A 24496-nucleotide genomic window follows, 5' to 3' on the forward strand; every position below is an offset into this window, starting at 1 on the left:
GATCCCCCCCCTCACTTTCCCCCCATTATTTCGTTCCTACTCTTCATTTCAAAAACATTTTGTCAACACTCAAGGGTAACATCAAATGCCCTTTTTGCTTGTTAAAATATACTTTAAGAACATTCTTAATAACGCAGAATGCGATGAGAATGCGCACCAACACAGGGACATTCACTCAAAACAATCCAGAAAGCCAGGTGGGTAACCATGCAAAGATGCTGTCCAGCCAGTGTTTTGCTTGCATGACATTAACTTTGCTTGTCAACTTTTCCTGAAGTGTCTGTATCTCTTGTATGACTGCATTTAGAGTTCCATTTGAGACATCACCATCAGGTGTTGCTGTATAGCAACCTGCCCCAAGCTTAGTGCAGACACCTCTTTCAATGACTGTTAGGAGGTCCAGCATGAATCGATTCTGGAGGGCCACAAACCACAGAGCCCATATTTCTTTCTTAATTGCGTTTAAGCCTTTTGCTGTTGAATTCACCAATTCGAGTAATTTGTACCTTGTCAGCTGCAGCCATTTCATATTTGCTGCAACCTGGATTCCTGGAAACAACGATGAAGTAAAGAAGGTAGCAGCGATGGAGAACAGATAATACTCAACCGGGATAGCAGCCAAGCTCTCCACGCTCTTTTTTGAGAAATAATTATTTTTACGTTTCCTTCTCAGCATGATTTTTGTTGCTCATTTTGCTGTGCCATTTTACCCTGCAGTGCAATCTTCATGGCACTGCTATGTCGAGGCACCACTAATGGAGGGCTGACGAGAGCGCACACTGCACTCCAGTCAGGCAGAGGCTGGGCATATGCTTTGGATCTGCTGGCCCGCCAAAAATCCATTATTGCTGCTGTTCCCTGCGTCAGCACTGCATTCTTCACCACCTTGGAACACCTCAAATTAATTCATAGGAAAATGGACCAACTTGACCTGAAACACAAAGGGAATCGTGCAAAGCTCCTTATATTGGCTGGTTGATGTTTCTCATGTAACCATGTTAAGGCATGCCCATATTTTCCCCACATTGCTCAGCAGCTATCATTTATCTAAGCTGCCACATTTTGTTTAGACCCCACCAGTCCCTCAGCATGACACTGCATTATTCCCACCTCCCACGTGTCCCCATACCATACTGCTCCTTCTATTCTCATCAGTGACCTAGTAAGACACCAGGGGATGCTTTGCCCTTCTTCAGTTGTGCACTGCAATTTTTTATGTAATCTTTTACTGTCCCTTATTTGTAACTCCCCTTCTCCAGGACCTGTTGTCATGTATTCTATTACCTTGTACCGCCTTTCTTTGTTTAGCATCATTTTTGTGAACTTCACAACATTATCTTCAAATACTGGCTCCCCTTCATCCACCCACTGAACTGTTACCCTTCTACCCTGAAACAAACTTCTAGTTTTGCATAGGGACAAGTGCACTAGTCATCCTGCTTCCTCACAAGATACTCCCTGGGGCAGGAAAACTCTCTCTCTCTCTCTCTCCCTCTCTATCTCTCTCTCTCTCTCACTCTCTCTCTCTCTCTCTCTCTCGCTATGCTCTTTCTTCAATGCCATGGAGGAAGCCCTCTCCATTCATCATATTTCTTATTCCCCTGTTTTTTTTCTCATTCATTTGTGTTTCACCTTTTTCTTTAAAAATCAAATAAGGGGGCGCTGTTGTGCTTGGAAGGCTATGGCCACCTAAAGTGGAGGCTCCGGGCTGGTGACTGCATCCTTGTTGTTAACTGCAGCTACACAGCAACTTCAACTGAAAATAACCTGAAGGGTTACTGTCCACACCCTTCCCCAACTATCATCCAACTTGGGGATCGCAGCTCAACTTCTAACCGTAGATATTGCGGGTCTGTGGTGACCAGGAGGCTGCACTTTCCTGATGCAGCCCTCGCCTCTCACGACGTTGGCCCCTGGCAGGAAGTTGCTCCGCGGCTTCGCGGCTGCAGTGGAGTAGGGGCGTAGCAACTGCACGCTCCCAGATCTCCTCCAAAACCCACCGATGGGCTACGGTTGACCCCCGATCCTTGGGTGTGGTGGGCACCCATCACTACTGCGCTCCAGGCTCTGCTGCATACCCCTTACCACCAAACTGGATACAAGCCTCCTGTGATCCGGACTGATGCCTGGAGCAACACTACAGGCGACAGGCTGCTCGCGCTGCAGCGGCCCCTCCTACCTGCATCCCGAGGAGGTGAGGCCCAACTCCGTGGTCTGCTGACACCGGGACCCTACTCCCCCGGCTGCAGAGTCAACGAGATTGGGACACAGCAATCTGATGTCTGTTTAGGCAGGGTAGTTTAAATATTAGGGCACCTGGCAAAGCCCTGAAAAACCCAGGTAGGTATACTTAGATAGACAAAACCAAAATTTCAGGGTGAGAGGTCACACCACTCTGGCATTCAAACATATATAACTGTCAATGGAAATACATTTTTTTCACATAAATGCGTTTTAATATCATCTGGATAGAACTGGTGGGGATAGAGCACCCAGGGGTATTAGAGAAAACAATACAAATAGGTATGATCCAGTAGACAAGAATGGAAAGAACATAAACCCAAATTCATGAACATATATACAAAAAGTCACAAAAACAACAATGCTTAAACTGTGCACTGTTCAGGTGGTATTTATCGATGTTCATGAATTTGGGTTTATATTCTTTCTTGTAACTGCACAATTGATATGATTGACCAAGAGTAGCAGTTTGCTGTTGTTGTTTTTTCATTGAGATCCATTCATGTCTACTGGATCATACCTATTTGTATTGTTTTCTCTAATACCCCTGGGTGCTCTATCCCCACCAGTTCTATCCAGATGATATTAAAACACATTTATGTGAAAAAAATGTATTTCCATTGACAGTTATATATGTTTGAATGCCAGAGTAGTGTGACCTCTCACCCTGAAATTTTGGTTTTGTCTATCTGTTTAGGCGGGGTGCCAGCCGCGCACCTACACAGTAAGTCTTGGCCCCTTTGCCGAGCCACGGCAGCATACTCCTGCCAACGTAACCCCATATATGCTTGTGCAGCCGCACAAACGCATTCTCAGTCAGAAAGTTGGGGGGCTGGAGACTCAAGCTGTCGGCTGATTGAGGCCAGGCCACGTTAGGACCTCAGTGCACACTCCTTGTTACCTGCGATGAACAGCCTCCCCGTTACTACCCTATTGTTCTATTGTTACCCTGAGGCCAGGGGTATCTCCACACCATACACACCATGGTGGGAGACGTAGTCCAGACGGTCACAGCCAGAATCAACTGGAGGCCACACTACTGCTGTTATATTACGTGCGCTGCACGAGCTTGCTATTAGAAGCAGGCCCCCACAGGAAACTTTGTCTGATATTCATATGGGAAAGGCTGCTGGCTTGATTAATATCTTTTATTACTACTCTGCAAAACCCTGGCTTGCTACATGCGTTTGATTCATGGTGTGACCGGACTAGCTTTGATGTGAGAGTCCCAGCCAGCAGCGAAGAGTATGGCACTATCTGGCCCCTCCTGTGGTTCTATGAAGCTGGCCAACATAATTGTCCCTAGGCTGTCACTGAGAGACCTTATGCAAAGAACCTCAACTCCTGCATTGATAGGTGTAAGTCTGCCCACTACACTGGACCCACTCAGGAACTGCGCTCCCATCTGACGCTCAATGTTAAGCACACTTGAGGGCCCAGGGATATCAACATATACATCCTTCCAGTGTCCTTGTGTTTGAGCTTTTGTGCAGGATTCATATTTGGAACCTCTGTCCCCCAAGCCTCTGATTGGAGGCCAGAACTATAACGTACTGCGAAGTCGGGCTTACATCCACTCTTATTACTAGAGCTAGTACTTGACATATTGTTCTGAACCTACTGTCTCGTGATCGCTCAACTCATACATCCAAATGTCACTGCTCTCCGCTCATAGGAATTGTTTTGAGGAGTCATCTGCACCCCTTTTATTCTGTCTGAACATCGGCGGAAAACCCTGCGGAGATCATGACCAAATGAACAGGCAAACAACAGAGCTCCATCAACATGTTTACGAAAATGTTGTCTGTAGCTACTAATGATACTAATGATACCTCGGAGCCAAAACCTATCGCATCAGCACCTCCTGACTCCACGGAATCGCAGAGGATGATGCACAAAGGGTTCACTGACCTTCACTCCGAGCTTGACGACATGAACGGACCATATTGTCCATCAAGGCCGACATGGAAAAGACTGACAACTGGGTCACAGAGGTTGAGACGAGAGTGGGCGATGCAGAAGACGACCTGGCTACCCTCCGGGCAGAGGTCTCCATGCTCTCCAGACAGGTCTTGAGGTAGCTAAGATGAACGAGGATCTTGAATCACGATCCAGATGCAAATATATCCGCATTTTCGGGATCCCGGAGGACAGAATCGATGGAACTATGGAAGACTTTGTCGAACAAACACTGCATACTCTACTGGATTCTCCAAAGCTTTCACCTAAATTTGCAATTGAAAGAGCCCACCGCACCCTGAGGGCGAAACCAAAACTGGGAGCGCCACTGCGCCCCATGATTGCTAGGGTCTTAAATTATTGTGACCATGATGCACTCCTCAGGGCTGCGGGAGCTAAAGTAGAACTCTTCTTAGGATCATCCAGAATTCACCTATAACCAGATTTCTCAGTATCTGTCCAACAGGAGTCAAAATCTTTCTTGGTGGCCAAGAAGAGGCTGTGGGACCTAGGGGTTAAGTACTTGATGCTGTCCCCAGCTAAATTCTGGATTGAGCACTCTAATCATGTTTTCTTTTTAACTATCCCGGAGGAAGCCTCTAAATTTATCGATGAACACTTTCCTGGAGGACTGCATATATAATTTGACTACGCTCTGTTAATCACTACTTAATGTATGTTCATCAAGTCATCCCTGTATTGACCAATCTTTCTATCCTGTAGCAGTTAAGTCCGATTGTGATGCTTCACTACCTGTTTATCCACTACTTACGACAAGCACTATGAAAACCCTTAAGTAGTCCCCAGCCCCGGGCATGGCCACCAGACCAGTGTGCAGGCCCCCAGGCGCTGATGCCATTGTTTTGGGTTTCCTTGAATCAGGTTGAGGGTTTCATTCCTCTGATTCGGGGAGAGATGTGGGTGGAGGTGCAAGGGGAAGGGAGTTATGTTACAAAAGGCTTGACAGGCAAAGAAACAGTGGAGTCTGAGACTATGCAAAGATGTACTCAATCTGATGAGAGATGCAATTGCCTGGTCCAGTACCCAGATCCTCGGCTGTTGGTCCTGTATTTTACAATTTTTCTGTTTGTTGTCTACCTCAATGGCTGATAACAATTTGGTATACATGTGCTGGAATTTGTGGGGACTAGGTAATTACAAGAAAATGCGAAGCTTACAGCTATATGCTGAGAGACATGGGGCCTCATTACGACCCAGGTGGTAAGGGGTTAACGGTGCCATAAAAGGTGTTAGCGCCGTTAAACCCATACCGCCTAATTACGAGGTCCTTTTGCGGGTCCTGACCTTAACGGCTGGTTTTACCAGCCGTTAAGGAAGGAACCTGCAAAGGGACTTTCGAAGTAATTACAGTACCAGAATTTGCGGTACCGTAATTACCGCCTTCCCCATTCCCATTGAGCCCTATGGGGGCAAAAATGGGAATGGGGAAGGGCCAATGGTGAATGGGGAATTACCGCCCCGCCAACCTTGGAATGGGGCGGTAATTCTGCCATTCACCATGGCAGAGTTGGTCAAAAACCGGCGTCAACCATGGCGCTAATAGCGCCATGGTTAACGCCAGGGTCATAATGAGGCCCATGGTATTAAAATACTCTTTTTACAAATACGCACGCTCGCTCGCTCTGAGGGCTGCAAGAAATTTGCTAAGGTATTGGGGCCCCAGAGGTACTACACTGAGTACTCCACCCAAAATTTGCGGGGTCATGATCCTTATTCACAGAAGTGTCAACTTGCAATACAGTATACTATCTCACTTGGATCCCCTAGGTAGATATGTTCTGCTCTACGGGACCTTACAGAACATAGAGGTTGTGCTCCTAAACATATACAGACCTAATGTCGATGACCCCAAATTCTATACACACCTGGCTTCTCTACTTGCTGGCTTCCCTCTTGTACCGATCCTCTGGGTGGGGGGATTTTAATACGATACTAGATGTGAATTTTGACAGGTCGGGCACCAAGCCCCGCCAGCTGTCTAAAGCAGCAAAAACTATCCTTGAATTGCAGCCCCATATGGCAGTCTCTGACACATGGAGACTAATGCACCCTGACTCCCAAACATATTCTTTCTACTCTTCGGTGCATGACTCGCATTCAAGGATTGATAGATGGCTAATATCTGACGCCATTCTTATAAATGTCACACATATGTCCATTCTTCCTAGGACTCACTCAGACCACTCCCCTGTGACCATTTCCTTATGTTGGTGTCCAAATTGTAGTAGAACACGGTCATGGAAAATGAATCCACAGTCCCTTCTTGATGTAGCCTTTAGAACTAATTGGAAACCGCCATTGATTAATATTTTACACTAAACACAGGCTCAGTCCGCACACAGACCACGCTCTGGGAATCGGTATAGCTATATCCAAGGAGAATGGGATACTTAGAGTGATTTGGAGGGACATCATTAAGAGTGAGAAAGCACTTTCTGCCCTTGAGTCCCAATACGCCTTAGTGCAGACCCCTGAGATTCTAGCTACTATAGGCACAGAACTGGATGAGTTCTGCACACACGCAGAGTGGGAGAGGAAATTCATGGACAATCCCCACCTTGCCCGTAGGTATGGGGAAGGGGAACGACCTGGCCGTGTATTGGCTAGATTTATCCCCCAGGAGACTGGTTCCCCGTGTATCCCAGCTGTAGAGAAACCTGACGGTTCCCTAGCCATATCATCACAAGGTATTAACACTGAATTCCTTTCCTTTTATGAATCTCTTTACTCAAATGTGGATAGCGTCACTGCATCTGAGATTGATGCATATTTAGACGCCCCCCCTTTCTATCCTTTCAAATGAGACTAGTTGCTGCCTAGATGTGCCAATTACATCTGAAGAGATTTCGAAAGCCATCGATTCACTGGCATCAGACAAGACACTGGGTTCCGATGGCCTTACGGTGGAATTTTACAAACAATATTAATCCCGCTTGGTCCCTTAACTGCAAGCGCTATGGGAGGAGTCCTGTGAAGTGGGCACATTGCCTCACTCTCTCTGCAAGGCTATAATATTGGTACTACTTAAAGTGGGCAAACCCCCTACCCAAGGTGGCTCATGCCGACCCCATTCTCTCATCAACTGCGATGTTAAGATTTATGCTAAAATACTAGCCCAGTGTCGAGCTCCTAATATGTCATACATCATTCATCCAGACCAGGCTCTACCTCTCTGAATCTGCAACTTCTGTTTAATATCATTAGTCAAATCGACCCGAACATCCAAGCAGTGGCAGCGACTCTTGACATGCAACAGGTATTTGATTCAGTATTGTGGAATTACCTCTGGAGAATCCTTGAGAAGTGCAACTTTGGACCCCGATTTCGGTCCTGGGTTAAATTGCTCTATGCTAATCCGATGGCCAGGGTCCGCACTGAGGGCAGGTGTTCTCCCCTTTTCCAGATAGCCAGGGGCACGAGATAGGGCTGCCCCTTCTCCCCACTGATCTTTGCCATAGCCATAGAACCATTCACTGATATGATGCCCCAGAAATATGCGCAGAGGGGTCTGAGACTGGCAGGTCAACCAGATATTATCTCCCTATACGCCGATGATGCCCTACTCTTTATCCGTTCCCCGGGAGACAACCTTGCTCCCATCCTGGCAGATGTTGTTCATTTTGGGAAGATCTCCGGTCTTACAGTGAACTGCACCAAATTGACCCTTTTCCCACTTACTGAGATCACACTTCCCCCCTCTGACCCCTTGGGGTTCACGTGGTCGCAATCCAAATTTACCTACCTCAGGATAGAGGTTGCACGCTGATTTGACATAGTGCTAGAAGAGAATTACCAGAAATACTTGACAGCACTTTCTAGGAAGTGTCTGAGCTGGGTGAGGCTCCCACTTACCCGTATGGGCGAGGTCGGCATTTTGAAGATGATCATGCTCCCCCAACTTCTATATCGATTACTCAACCTACCCCTGTGGCCTAGCGATGACTTCTTTTAAACACTGATGCGCACGATCAAGCCTGGTATGGCACTCTGATGCAGTCTGCCTTAAACTAGGTATATTAACTGCCCCCATGGATGGTGGGGGTTTCAGTGCTCCTGATTTTTCTAAATATTGCATGGTCACCCAGGCACAATTCGGGTCACACTGGATTAGCAACGTGAACCCCCCACCACATGTTAGGCTCGAGTGCCTTGCAGTCGAGGGACGGGACATTTGTTCCCAGGTTCTCTCTCCCCTAAGTCTTGGGCATGATTCACTAGACCCTGTAGGCAGCACGTCCCTGGCTCTTTCTAAAATGTGGAAGTTAACCAATGTCTCTTACCCCTTCCACAGCATCTTGCCACTATGGAACTTCCTTCCGGAAGCTCCATCTAATACGCCTCTGGGCGGCGACCGGCTTTGAAACCATCAAAGATATTTTTGATCAGGGAAATGTCCTTGAGTGGCCAGACCTGCCTGAGATCCTACAACGCAGACCATCTGTTTGGCTTCAATATTCAGGCTTCCATAGATTCCTCAAACTACGATATCCTATTTTCCCCACTGTGCCTCCTGATGGTCTCCAGATTATATGCTTTGCTGCAAACCAAGACGACTCCTCTGTTTGATAAACTTAAGCGCTCGTGGGCAAGGGATTTGGAGTTAGAAATGACGGATAACCGCTGGAACCATATATGTGCCCGTACCCATGCTGTATCATCTAACTCTCGCTTTAAGCTAATTCAATTCCAAATCCTACAAAAATATCACTATACCCCTATTAGACTGCATCACATATCACAGGACCACTACCCCAAGTGTCCTAGGTGTGGATCTGAAAACGCTACGTACATTCATATGATCTGGTCCTGCCCACGCCTGGTTCAATTCTGGCAGGAGATCTGCTTCACTGTGTCTGGAATTCTTGAATACACTATTGCCCCATCCCCACTGAAATGCCTTTTCCACAAGTTCCCGGGATTGGGTTGAGATTCCCAAAAACTGGGAGATCTTTGTATGCTCCTTGCTGTACTCTGTATTCTACTATGTTGGCTCCGTCCTGGTGTGCCCACACACACACAGTGGCTCAGAGCAGTGACCTGAGCCTTGGATGGGGAAGAAGCCTAGTCAATCCGGCAACCGCTACACTCCACACCCAGGAATATCTGGTCTCTGTTTTGCTCTTATATTGCCTCTATCACAGCGAATTATGACAATGAATCCTCTGCACCCTCTTCCCCCACCTGAGTCTTCACCTGAATTGATGCAATGATTATTGTTTTGTATGTAAAATGTAATTGCCATGTGTTGCACAACTACTCACCTGCTCGTTAATGCTGCGTTCAATTGTATATGACGAATATGTGACATCAGAGCATTCTGTATTGCTCGCTCTTCTGATGTGTTGTCAAGCCTAATAAATAAAGTCTAACAAACAAAATCAAATAAAACAAAAGCATTAATCCTACACTAAAACATATTAACATCATCACGCTTCAAAAAACAGAAGTGTTACAAAATATTGAAACTTTATTTTTCTTTGCTACACATTTTCCATTATGGTTTGCTGTATTTTTTTGTAAATACAAATCGATGTAAAAAAATTGAAAGAAAGTTCTGCTATACTTCCCATTATGTTGTGCTATGAGAAGTGGTGCTCTTGTCTTTGCCAAAGTCGGTGACATAGACCCATCCTCGCCGACCCTCTAGCATTACTGCAGTTGGTTTTGAATAGATGCCGGTATGTGGGCCAGTGAAACACTCCTCTTTCCTCTTCTGAATGTTATTCCTGATGTAAAGTCTATCATCCGGAAGCCTAGTCAATCCAGCAACCGCTACACGCCAAACCCAGGAATATCTGGTCTCCGTTTTGCTCTTATATTGCCTCTATCATAGCGAATTATGACGATGAATCCTCTGCACCCTCTTCCCCCACCTGAGTCTTCACCTGAATTGATGCAATGATTATTGTTTTGTATGTAAAATGTAATTGTCATGTGTTGCACAACTACTCACCCGCTCGTTAATGCTACGTTCAATTGTATATGACGGATATGTGACATCAGAGCATTCTGTATTGCTCGCTCTTCTGATGTGTTGTCAAGCCTAATAAATAAAGTTAAACAAACAAAATCAAATAAAACAAAAGCATTAATCCTACACTAAAACATATTAACATCATCACGCTTCAAAAAACAGAAGTGTTACAAAATATTGAAACTTTATTTTTCTTTGCTACACATTTTCCATTATGGTTTGCTGTATTTTTTTGTAAATACGAATGGATGTAAAAAAATTGAAAGTTCTGCTATACTTCCCATTATGTTGTGCTATGAGAAGTGGTGCTCTTGTCTTTGCCAAAGTCGGTGACATAGACCCATCCTCGCCGACCCTGTAGCATTACTGCAGTTGGTTTTGAATAGAGACCGGTATGTGGGCCAGTGAAACACTCCTCTTTCCTCTTCTGAATGTTATTCCTGATGAAAAGTCTATCATCCGGATAAAAGAGTGCCGCTTGAGTGTCAGTTTGATTGTCCACATTCAATTTTAGAGCTTTTCTGCAATTATGTACTTAAGGGTCTTGTTAAGCTCTTTTAGATATGTATCAAATTCCACCCCCAGAATAGCAGAGGAAGAGTGAGTGTCAGAGATTGTACACGACGACGGAATAGACACATGCATTCTCCACCCTGTAACAATCTCATGAGTAGTCAGGTAATGATCTCCTCCAGGCTTATTTGTTAGCACAAACAAAGCATGAGGCAAGCAGAGCACCCATGATTTTTCAAGCATTTGCGTAAGCTTACTAATCGTATTTTAAGCAGTCCATTCATCTTTTCTTCCAAGCCGTTGGCTTGAGGATGGTAAACCGTGCAAGAGTGTTATTATTTCCCTTATTAAATCATTAGCAAAGTGCTGACCATTATCAGAATGAATTTCATCTGGAATCTCCCACCTTGGGAACACCTCCCTCACAAGAAATTTTAGCCACAGAGTGTGCATCATTATCAGCATAGGGAGCTGCCTCAAGCCAATGTGAGAACGGACATACAACTACAAGCATATACCTGTAAGAAGTACATCTCTCTTCCATATCAATATAGTCAATATGCAAGTGCCGGAAGGGGCCTTCCAGTCGCAGCAGTGTTCCTTGTGCAACTCTCAATGTGTGCCCTGGCAGACACTTCTGGCAGGTCATAGAGTTATTTATGAACTCAGCAACATACTCATGCAGATTTGGCAAAGCCAGTCCTCAAATACCCCTGCAGCCACATGCACTTTCAAAAACATGAACAGATTAGTGAAGCTGTTCCAATGCTACCTGTAACAGATTTTTCAACATGACAACTTTTCCTATGCTATCCTGCCGCCAGACCAAGTCAGTTGGGGAAAAAGAACATCATCGGCTTTTCCACAGATATTTTTCAGTATCTGATGCTTCTCCCTGCAATTTAATTATATGCAATAGTGGGGTTGCATTAAAATTAACTGGTAATCCAACATGTTCTTTCCTCGCTTTTAATACTATTATCAGTATGTTTTCTTTTTTTCCAGGTAACAACACATGTGACCCCTCTGGCAGATACACTGTTTCTTTTGCTGCTCTGTCTGCTCTTTTGTTTCCAAGTGAGATAAAATCTTTCCCTCCTGTATGAGCTTTGACTTTATTAATGCCAACTCTACTGGGAGAGCTAACATTTCTAGTAGTTTACTCAGTAATTCTGCATGCTGAATGGAAGTGCCATCACTCATTTGAAATCCTCTCCGTTCACTTCATGCTAACCCTGAGTGCACTGTGAAAGTGACATAGGCAGGATCAGAGAAGATGTTCACTGCCAGGCCCTCTGACATATTTAATGCTTCAGTCAGGGCCACCAGCTGTGCTGCTTGTGCAGAGTAATGGTTTGGTAGTCATGTCTGTGAATACACTATAAACACCTCCCCTTTGTGTAGTCCTTGTCTATGTCCCACCACTGCACAACCTGAATGCCTCTGCCCATTCGTCTGATCAATGCTGGAACTTCTGTCAATGAAAATCATGTCCCAAACTTCTATCACTTCCTCCTTGACCAGGGGGTTTCCTTCACTCCTGTCTATGCATGTTATGCAGTCATGTACATAGTCCCTTTCCAATATTTTCTCTGCAATTAACTATGCTGGGTTGGTTAGTATTACCTCATACCCTGAAGATCTCTGAGTGGTCAGTGTTGATTTTGTTTTCTCCAGCACTCCATATAATGCATGTTCCACATACAAAATGTTGGGTGCCTTGACCCACGTTCAAGTTATTATGCTGCAACATGTGGTGCTGTGGGCTTAGGAAATCCAAGATGGCAAAAAAGCCCACATTTGCGCCAGAATCCAGGAGAACTGCACAGTTTTGCGCACACCAAAACGGTCCCCTGACCTGCCACCCACCAGTGCAAAGAAAGATGGTTCTGTTCAAAATCCGTTTTTATTAATGTCAAAAATTGCTAAGATCCACCAAACAAAAATCCAACTATGGTTGAGTGTTTTACTTTACTCTACTGCAGATCCACATCAATGTAATGTCAAGCAAGGATCATATACTATCAAGTAAAATCCTTTCTTTTGAAATGTATTAATTCAAGACAGCTGTCAAAAATAGGTGCAGTACCAGCATTGGACACTGACCGGCGCTGGCGCTCTATAAATCCTGACAGGAGAGCTGTCTTGCAGAACTGTGTAGTGAACAGAAGGGGGTCTTATGTAATTAAAAGTTCAAAAGACTTGCTTTTCCTGAGAACCATTAACACCTCAGAGACACACACAACAGCTCAGGATATCACATGGTCCTGGTGATTGAAAGGGAGGAGTTTCTTGTGCAGCCTGCAGGATACAACACAATAGTCCCTTTCAATTGAATAGAAATGCAGATCAGGGTGTAGCTGGCAACAGCTGCCCTGCCAAGAAGGAGAGGCCTGTGATCTCTGACTCACCAAGCTTCTGGGGGCGGGCCAGACTGGATTGTGGATTTATATTGCAGCAAATATATGTTTAAGTTAAATTGCTTATAAAATCTTTTATTAAGCTCACAGAAATGTACAATTTGGGGGTCCTTAAAATGGAAAATGCCCTCACGATCTGAGACCAAACTCCACTTTGTGCGGTGTTCTGGGACCGAACCCCACTATTTATTAATATTGCCGACACTGTGTTTAGGATAGAGACATAGTAATTTCCAGTAATATGCTCAGGGAAGGGGTGCAGGTCTGTGTAAATTTTGAGGAAAAACCAATATGGCGAAAGTCACTAAAAAGCACAAAATGTTGTCATTTCTTAACCCAAGCTCTTAGAAAGATCAGAGTTGGGCAAGAATGGACCTTAATTCATCTGCAATGTGCACATGTAATTTCAACAAACTGTGTATCTGGGAAATATGTGTTTTGTGTAAAATTGTTTTTTCTAAGTAAATGCAAAGGGGAGTGTTCTGTCTGTATGCTATACAATTAATGTCTGATGACACTCCATTCCTTCCCCCAATCAAGGGAGAGACGAGGACTTGGCCAATGATAAGTTGTGAGGGGCAGGCTTAGTTATGCCCCCGCACACACCCACTTGCAGAACACATAAAAAGAGACTGCTTGGACAGGCAAGACATTCATTTTCCATTTTCTTGTGGAGCATTTTGCCGGACCACACAACATCTAGAAGGAATATCCAGAACTTAGACTCCAGATAGACTACAGAACTTAAAGCAGGGGCCCATCCACAAGCTAAATCCTCTTCAGCAGGCCTTCAAATCTTTTGCAACCAAACTATTCAACAGCCGGGCGAGCTGTTTCATTCTGGCTAGAAACTCGGGCCAGAACCATATCCAGACCCAGAAAGCAGAGCTGTATCCAGAACCGGTAGCAGACCCAGAAAGCCATGCTATATCCAGAGAGACCAGAGAGACCCAGACCGCTGTGAAGTGCAGAGCAGAGCTGACCCAGAGAGCTGTGACTTCAGAACCACCCGCCAGGAGTCCAGTCCAAACCTGATCAGACCTTGACGGCCTATTTCAAATTTATAGTGTGAGTACTCAGCTAGAACTGTGCCAGAACCAATCTCTTAGTCTAAAATAATCTGATTCAAACCATTTTAACCTGTCCATAACTGCATCATAGAATCGTGTGTCCCTTCTCCGATTTTAAACCTGTAAAAGTGTAATTTTGCCATTTTTAATCATTATTTCATTTCTTAAAAACTACCTTCATAAAATCGTCCGTATCTTTGGAATCGTAGGTGCTAGGAACAAGATTTAACTTTCATTTTAAATCTAATAATCTGATCTTTCCAACAAGCCTAGACTTTCTATTCCTTACAGTTATTCCGTAATCACGCTCGACACATTTGGAAAAATTGCTGCGAATTGAAAAATTAGCTCCTGTCAAAATAGCCGCTTTTGCTTGAACTGCTAAAATTCATTTTCAACCTGTTAATCCCTCATTGAGCATTTCCAGTGTGACTTGAACTAATCTTAAGTAGCTGTCACCTACCCTGAATCTCTTATCGGGAATTAAAATCATTTTTGCAAATCACATTTAAAGTATTTTGCCTGTGTTTTAAAATCATACCTGTTTTCCTCTAAGCTCGCTGGGGGGAACTGGAACTTTGTATTGCATTTTGTTTGTAATCCTGAAAATTGTGTGATCTCCTTCCATCTCCTTATATTGAATAGGGGGGGAGTGAATTGCCACAAGGGGAAAAGTTTACATATTATCTCTTGTGAAACCCTATCAGTTTATTTCTGCACTGAATTCTTTCCATTATTGTTTTTCCTTGAAACCATAGAAGCATTCTCAATTACCTTTTCCTTTCTATACCAATTCCTAAGTGATTAAATAAGCGTAAAATTGTCATATTATCCATTGTTGATCACAGTCATATTCATAAGTGTGCGATCAAATATTCATTTCTTTATAAAAGTGTAATATATATATATAGTTTAATTTTTCCAATAAATCTTTTAAATAGCAAAACAAACCTACTTCTTGGCTCAGTGAGGTCAAGGGGATACAAAGAGAGGGGCGTTATATAAGGGTTTATCATCAAGAGTATAACTTGTCATAAAAATATATAAATAAGGGCTTCCCTTGGGCGTCCCAGACGAGGCACTGACTTAGTGGGATTGCTGAATTGAAGTCACATAACAGATTGGGGGCTCGTCTGGGATTCTGGATTAGATCTATCACTTGTGCAGATTAATACAGTATGCTAACTGACAGGATATGTACATTCTGTTGGATCACCACGCTGTGTTACACTCGGGGCTCCCTAGAACCACTGCTGGGCTTGGGGCTTGTCGACCCACATTAGAGACAGCTGCCCAAGGACAGGGACATCATTCCCGACCATCCTGAAGTGCTTGCTGGGCTGCGTTACAGCTTCTCCCTCCGGGAATGGTCTGGAACCCTGCCTGGCCTCCCTGCACCCACTGCTGAGCTTGGGGATGGTCAAACCACACGGGAGACAGTCGCCCAAGGCCATAGACATTACCCCCAACTTTCCTGGAGCTCTGGCTGGCCTCCGTTACAGCTTCTCCCTCTGGGAAATTTCGGAAACCCTGCCGGCCTCCCTGTACCCACTGCTGGGCCTGGGGATGGTCAAACCACATGGGAGACAGCCACCCAAGGCCAGGGACATCATCCTGACCATCCTGAAGTGCTGGCTGGTCCTCATTACAGAATTTCCCTCGGGAAGGGAAGGGGACCCTGCTGGGGAGAAGGATTAACAACAATATGGCCAAAGAACAATCAGAAATATTGTGACACAGCCATTTTAGGGCACTAGCCGTGTTAAGTAGCCATGTATGGTAAACACAAATGTGCACTCTAAAAATAATGCATACATTGTAAGAATGTATCTACTGCCACCAGCTTGTCTTTAGGCACATCTCAGAGTAACCAACAATCCCAAGTGTAAATGCTAGGGTGATACACACGTATCCCCATTGCACTGCATTGTAAGATGTTGTGTGCAATGCTAAAAACTCACAGAATGCAAAAGGGCATCACAGTTTCCCAGTGCTGATAGTCTAAAGAACTGATTAGTTTGTCCATAACAAATGAGCAAAATGCAAGGGAAGTGCAGCTGAAAGTGTTTCTTTCCTTTAGAAAGTCAGAGCAGGTTAAAAAACAGAGCAACATGAAAAGGCAGCCATAGAAACTGTAGAGGCAGTGTTGCCAAAAGAGAAATCTTTCTTAACTGTCAGTAATTTTCTCTGGGGCTAATTCCTCAGGCAGAATTAACAATGGGGAAATTAGCTCCTATTTTTGATTACCTGTAATTCTGTGGAGCGTTAAATCTGGCTCTAATTCCATGTTAGTACCTCCGTACTTGTGGAGCAGCGTCTTCAAAATCAACACGTTTGAACTATCTATGAGCACCAGTTGATGTTTGTACAAATAAACAGGCACACAATCCTGGAACCACTTGGAAGAAAATCAGCAATTCTTATTCTTAAACCAAATAAATTGAGTGACCAGATGCCCCGGGGTTAGGCACGCTATACAAATTGCATAATAAATAAATAAATAAATAATACAGGGTACATTTCCATTTTAAAGGGTTGCCCAAAACAAAGTGCACATGCCAGATTTTATATCCAGTATTCTACCAATCAGGTGAAGACATGCTGTCCAAGATATAGAAACCCAGTATTTCTGAGGATTTTAATTTAGTAATACACTCAGTACACTTTACTGCTAGGGTGAGTCAGTGAGTCCTGTAACCTTTTAGTAACCCATACAATGGGATTGTAACTTCTGATTATATCATATTTTTATCATGCTGGATATACAATTTTGATTTCATATATTCTCTTCACCGACTTGACAAGGACCATAAGGCCACTAGTTCTAGAATAATTTCAGTCTCTCAAAGAAGGGTACAGCGTGTCATCTGTTTTGAGAGTCGCTGGATATGTATATGCAGTCTCAAAATACAGTGACTTTCGATTTGTCTCGGTTGGGATATTGATAGACACCACCCATGCACAACAATGTTATTTCTTTTCACAGCCATAATACTTGCAACCATTGGTTAAACCATTATGGCTTTCATTGAAGTGCACTGCAATCTGGTATGCACTAATCCTATTCTTGACTGTGTGCATTGTTACCTGTAAATGTGTCTCAAATTGGTGTGAAATTCAACCCAACATGTGGTTTTCCAGGAAGGCAATTAACAATTGAAAGAATTCATTAAGATGTTGATGTTATAAATGTATGTATTATATACATTTTGGCTACAATGTCATGTTTTAAATACCTTTTGATTTGAACATCATGATAACAAACATTACATTTGACTCATCCCAAGAAACCCCTAGCGGTTAATGCGAATCATGTGGTGAAAACGAGTTTCTTCCGGTGTCATCAAAACTTGGCCATGATCATTTACATTCATTTAAATTCACCTAAATATATAAGCAGGAATATCTTTAAAATGTAGTTCAGAATCCTAGATTCTTGAAGAATTTCCTAATGGCCTGATCGTCACTCGAATAGCCAGTAATGAATCCAATCTGATCAAACGTGAATGTGACTGATGGACCATTGATCACATGAGTTATATTATTTAGAAATGCTTTCTAGCTAGTGCTTAATCCTTTCCTGTGGGCTGCATTAATACACATTTGATTGTACTGACTCACACTACACTTCCTCCTCGTGTTCTTAGATTATTTTTCCTATAGGTCATGCAAGCTACAGTTTCATTATGATCTGACCGTGGGAAACTCATATAAAGTAGATTTGGTGAGATCAACTTTCAACGTCACCTGATCTTATTTCAATGACATCTTCTATGTACCAGTACCAACTTGTCTGCTCAATTTGAATACGTGTATTGATAACATGAAAACGTCCTCTAACCACAAAAAAATCACATTAACATAGAAGGGAGTTAATCTGGCTTTATGTGTTGGAATTAGGACGTTCAATGTTGAAAATGGAAATATTTAAGAACGCACATGCATAATTTGATATGATTTAGGTGTCCAATGCAGATTGTTACTGCCTGCTAAAGGAGGATATTGAATCATTTATTTATGTATTTATGTATTTATGTATTTATTTATTCATTTGCATTTATATAGTGCACACAAAGTCCAGGGGCATTGAGGCGCTGAAATCATCTTCCATATGTTGGGTATCACATACATAGGGTGGTATTTATTAATTGGGGAAAATAGCAAATAACAATTTATTTTGAAACTCTTTCACAGAAATTGCCTAGTGATAAGACAATAGGTCTCCCTGGTGGTTGGACTCCTCCCTTGTGAATTTTTGGTAACATATATAAAGATGGTGTCTTAGGATAAGGGTTCCACAAAAGCTCCCAGTTATTCTTTGACCCATGTTATCCAATTAACCCCAGCGTGCCGGCACAAATCAGGCATACATCTTTCCGCCCGCCCTCCCCAGCCACAAAGTATCTCATTCTGATGTACTTCTAAACCCCCACAACCTCTGATATCACAACATAATCACTAAACCCCACATCCTATATCCTTTACTCCCTAGAATCACTAGAAAGTCATGCATTCCTCTTGTCCAAGAAAACCATTCACTATACCATTGTCATTTACACCACACAACATCTGACATTCTAACTGCCTCACTTCACCATACACTTACATTTCCCTCCCCTTCTCCCAAACCTCAATTAACCCCATCACCATAAAAATCACATTCACAATGGAAATGTGTTCTTTTTTTAGTAATTACAACAATACTCCCATCTTACCTTCCTTACTAATTCCAAATATCCCTATGATATACAGGATTTACACAAATAAAAATGCTAGCATTCACGTTCCTTTTTAAATTTAATAAATCTGATATCCCTGATATAATCCTTCCCCCAACAATATGCACATCAGTATAGCATATTATGCACCCCCTGTCAAAGTCTTATTAGAGGTGTGCACAAGAATATGAAAATTTACCCTGGAGGCACCAACTTAACCATTGTGATATCACCTAAAACTGCATCTGTCTGGTTTATATTACAATTGTTCAGCAGTCCAAAAAAAATTCCCATAGCTAGACGTGGGTTAAGGATTTCACAATAGTACTCACGCCCATAGTTACATGAACAGCCAACAATTCCATTGCTTCCATGGGTACCTTTATCTCACTGTCTGCATTGCCACCTGTCTGGACAAGTTTGAAGAACATCACCATTTTACATCGCATCTGAGCTTACTTAAGGGAATATTATCCAACTACTACGCCCCGCCCCCCTCCCTGTCTCCTTCCTCAGTCTAGCCCGTTATGCTCATGGTACAAACAATCAATTGCTTCACATTTACATGCCAATAGAAACAACTATCTCCTGTATTACTTGTAGATTTCTGCACAGTAAGTTTTACCTTCCTTGGTAACTGCATCTGCCCACAGTAAGAACATTTCAAAAACAGACAAATTATCCCCTCTGGATTACAAACATAGAACTGGACATCAAAAAGTAAAATGGCAGCTGAGACAAAAACTCATAAGAAGGTACTAAAGATTATAGTGTCAGAGTTTGTAGAGAAATAATGAGAAAGAGCAGACCATTTGGCCTTTCGAGAACAAATAAAGGGATGCCCAGGGGGAAGACACTACAATTTAAAAACATTTTTTAAACATGTGTGATGTGTTTTTTTTTTAATCATGATGTGATTTTAGTTTTAATGTTAAACCTTTCGCAACATATGTTCATATTATACAGATGTGGTTGTATATTAAAACCTTACACAAGTCATGTAAAAGTGCAGAAACAAAAAATGCATTTTAGACTCTATTCATTGAGAGGAATGTAGTCACAATAGGAAGGAATAATGTCTCTGAATACTAGGCAGCATGTGTACGACCAGTATGTGGACGCCACAGGGTTGAGATACAGTGGGCCTCATTATGAATCCGGTGCAACACTTTACCGGCGCCTGAGTTCCCGGTGCCACCGGGACATTACAAGTCTTGGTGGATCTGGAGGTCAGGTGCCGGCAAATTTTAATCCCCATTCCATTGGGCCCATAGGACTCCATGGGAGTGGGGGACAGAAGCACCAGCACTGTTGCTAAGGGTGCAGGTGCTTATGTGAAAAATCTACGGGTGGGTGCAGTTGCGCATGGCAGGTCAGACCTGCCAGGGGCAACGGCCCCCGCCCGCAGACTTGTAGTGTGGTGGTCTGGAATGGGTGCCGGTATGTTACTACCAGCACCCTTAATTCCGGACCGCCACACTAGTAATGAGGCCCAGTCCTGCCTAAAGTTTGACAGTGTCAGATAGCACCTTATTTGAGACTCTGGTTAACAGACCCCGGAGATCCACCAAGTTAGCTAGTGGACACCCTCAAAGGTTTCCCATAGTAAAGGTCTGTCACAAATCTGAAAATACGTACAGGGAAGCATAAACCCTTTCGAATACTATCTCTTGACTTGTACCACAACCCAGCTCAATGGTGTCCCTGTCATAAAGGTAAGACAGCCAGAAAGTAAATTGTATACCTCCTTCACCTCCACTGTGTTAGCATGGTCCAAGGAAGGCTATTCTCTTCATAGATGCAAGCCCAAAGTGGAGGAATCCGATAAACAATAGTATGGTGACTACCAAAAATATGAAATGATCAACCAAGTTTCTATAAAAATATAACTCTTACCTAAACGCAGATAACCAATAAAAACCCTGACTTTCTTGTAACACACTGTAAGGCAAAAACATATATATTGAAGGATGGTGATATATAGTATGTTCACTCTATGTATTATGATAGTCGAGAGGAAATCATAGGGAAAATAGCAGAAACATTAAAAACATAAAATATTTTAAAGTGTCTTTGGGGAAGGTAGACAAAGTGGGAACTAATATGTCTTGAGGATCAAGGTGTCTCGAATGCTTTTGAGTGGGGCAACTTGTCCATGGATTTATTATCGTAGTCTCTTCAGCATGATCAACAGCTTTTGGCCAGCTTGAACTTTTCCATGAAGCAGAAGTAGATGATGTGTTCCTTGCATTTTGATCTGGCAGATGGAGTGGCCTTAGAATTCAGTCAGTTGTCTGAAGTGTGAGGCAGTTCAATCAGCAGTCTAAAGGTATGTTACAGCCTCAAATCAGACTTGACCTCTTCATGGATGAGCCATTAAAATGCTGAGCAACCACAAAATCCAAATATAATGCATTTGGACTAAAACATAGTTGTGTGCACGTTTACTAACATCCTTAACACACTCCTGCTCTTCCAAAGTCAGGGAATTATGCATTTTATTGTTTTATTTTGTATAACGCGCTTAATAGCTGAGTTTGGTTTTTAAGTACGGATCCAGGATTTGAACCTCTGTTTCTCTGCGTGGTATTTCTTCCAAGACCAGACCGTTGCCCCTGTGCTATCCTCCGTTCATGCTGACGACGAGCAAACATGTTCACATTAATAAAGGCCTAATTTCTCTAAATCTTTACAAACACATAAAGAGGGAAATGTCTCAGAGGTGTCGAAAGTGGTGACTTTACAATTTAGTTGGTGTTGGAACATTTGTCATTGGGGAATTCTTTCTGCCAATGTGTGCAAATGATGCAGAGATAAATAGTGTTGACCACTCCAAACGTGCCAATTCACATCATTGTTCTTTGTTATGCGTGCATTTCATAGACTCGTATCATGCCCCGGTCTCTACTCCTCCAGCTCTGTCTATCACAAATCCTGGGGAAGGTATGGACATTTTGTCAGCCTTCTTTTGCCCTTGCCACTTACTCATGTTGCTCATCATTTCCTCCATGTTCCATATGACCAGAACAGGAAAGCCCACCACGCAGCCTGTTCATGCACATGTTATGCATGCAAAGATTATATAGCTGTTTTGTGTGACTCATTGCCTAATTGCAAGTTTAGCACTGTTGTACATTGTTTTTTGAAATTCTGTTACCGACACTCTCATTGCAAGGGAAGCAGGGACTCTTGTATGTACCTCCACAAAGTCACTAGTGTTGCAGGGAGTCATGCTCCTTGTGTGGGAGGAGGTGATGGCTGCAGGAGGCACACTGGATGAGGAATTTAGGAGGGATACTGTCTGGGTGTGGGGCATTGAGAAGGAAGTGGTCTCCACTCCACTGGGTGGAGTTGTTGTTTTTGACGAGTGGCAGGTCTTTTAGAAATATTCTCAGAGGGAGTGTCAGCCTGCAAATGTGCTGAAGTAGGTGGTAGACCTTCCTAATGAAGAAGGGGAAGGAACCGGTATATGAGTAGGTAGTGAATGAGGAAGAACCACTTGCTGCCAGGGCAGAGGGGGCCAAGTCATGACAAGGAGATTCCCCAACGACCGTTGCATGGCATTGTACGATCGGAGCGAAAAAAAGGTCAGACCGTACAATACGACCGAAAAATGCTACCACCAAAGGTTCGAACACCAAAAGTTCGGTAGCATTGCAGGTAAGTAAAAAAAAAGGACTGCACGGGCTGTGGGGGTGTCCTCTGCAACACCCTGCTCACTATACTGTGTGTTATAGTGAGCAGGATGTTGCGGGGGACAAACCCGCAACACACCTGTGAAAAAAGAAAAAAACACCCAAAAAAACGGGGGCTGCAGAGGTGTCCCCCGCAACACCCCACTCTCTATACCTTACAGTATACTGAGCAGGGATTGCAGGGGGCACCCCTGCAGCCCCCATAGTTTGTAAATGTGTTCACACGAGAAAAGTGCAAACATTTGGGAGTGCGCACCTTTCTCATGCAAAGTTTCCGGCCGCAGCAAAATCACTTAGAATCAGTTGCACTCAATTCTCTATACAAGGTCCTGGATCTATTTTTCCCTTTTGTCAGGCATTAGTGTCAAGGAGGAGGAGTTTGCCATCTTCTGCATGGTGTAGGGCTGTGGAAAGAGGGTGCATTGGGTCACAACGACAGAGGCAAGGGTACTTGACCCATGAACAACAGCAGTAGGGAATCTTGTACCTGTTGCCAGAGGAAGTTTACCAGGCATGAATGTATGCAGAGACTGCTAATGACCTGGCTTCCATGATTGCCACGTCCAGCAGCTTGAGGAAGGAGAAGGTCTAATCACAGTCCAGGATTGGGATGCAGCAAGACAGTGAAATGGACACAGCATTCCAGAATGCCAGTAAGGGTCCAGATTTTGAAATCTGAAACAGTGGCACTGGCAACAGTGGCCATTGGCATGCCCATGTTTCTGGCACCGCCCAACAACCAGTTGGGGCTGGAGTGTGACTGGGCGGACCCCCTCAACTGTGTATCATGCAGCATAGATTTATCCAGTGCCTTTGCTGTGGGGACTTCATTGGCATGGGGAAGCAGGACTGTACAGTGGTTGCTGGCAACCTGTGGAGAAACATTTAGCTCTGCCACATTCCTTCCAGTAAGGCATTGTGTAGGGGTGATGGAATGAGGTAGTCATTGAGGAGGGAATGGCCTCACAGGGGACTCCCCCACCTCCAAGAGTGGCAGTGGTCTGTGGGGGAGCTGGAAATGTTTACACAATGCTGTGCTGGCCTCTGGGAGTGATTCAGGAGTTTATTTGGTGTGTTTGCAATGTTAAAGAGTCTGAGAACCCTTAGAATTATACTTTGCCCGCTGCAATATCTTCAGAAACATAGAGTATTGAAATTCTGTGTGGAAAAACCTGGGAATCTTAAGGGGTGGCTGCACACTCTTGCAGTTGCTAAGAACCTTAAGGGGGTAGAGTTGAGAGAATCTGAGAAAATGAGTGGGCGGCTGTGTCCTGTGAAATAAACTGAGAACCATAAGGGGTGTTTGCACACTTTTGGCTAACCTTAGAACCTAAAGGGGTGGCTACACCCTGTGTAGATGCAGACAAACTCTATGCACATATAAAGGTTCCCTATATGCCATAAATATAGTTTTCATTTGTGCCCTGCTGCTCCCATATACTGACAGAGCTGTAACAGGTGCTCTCTAGTTGCACAGAGCAGATTCAAAGGTCACACATGCCTACTTGAGAGCTGCTGGAGCACAGGGCTCTTGCAGACAGGGGCTGCATTACGTTCAGCAGCTCTAATTCAAAACAACTTAATAATTAGTATAAACTATCACATGGTGGAAAGCTAATCTTGAAATATAAGCCATACATAGATGATGGTATGGTGGCAGATAATTCACATAATTATTAAAGCCTTGTCAAATTGGATTCATACTAGTGTCAAACCTGTGAGCTCAGACCAGCAATGAGTGGCTATGTCGATTCCAGGCAGACTGACTGTTTGTGCTTCAGTGAATGAAACAAAAGAAAGGATGACTGTCCCTTCTGACTCTCAGTATGGATTGGTAACTCCTGTTTGCCAGACCAAGTCCTTTCTACTAGGATATCTCTGGAGA

Source organism: Ambystoma mexicanum, chromosome 5p, assembly GCF_040938575.1.
Source record: "Ambystoma mexicanum isolate Mex_15411 chromosome 5p, UKY_AmexF1_1, whole genome shotgun sequence".
Lineage (NCBI taxonomy): Eukaryota > Metazoa > Chordata > Amphibia > Caudata > Ambystomatidae > Ambystoma > Ambystoma mexicanum.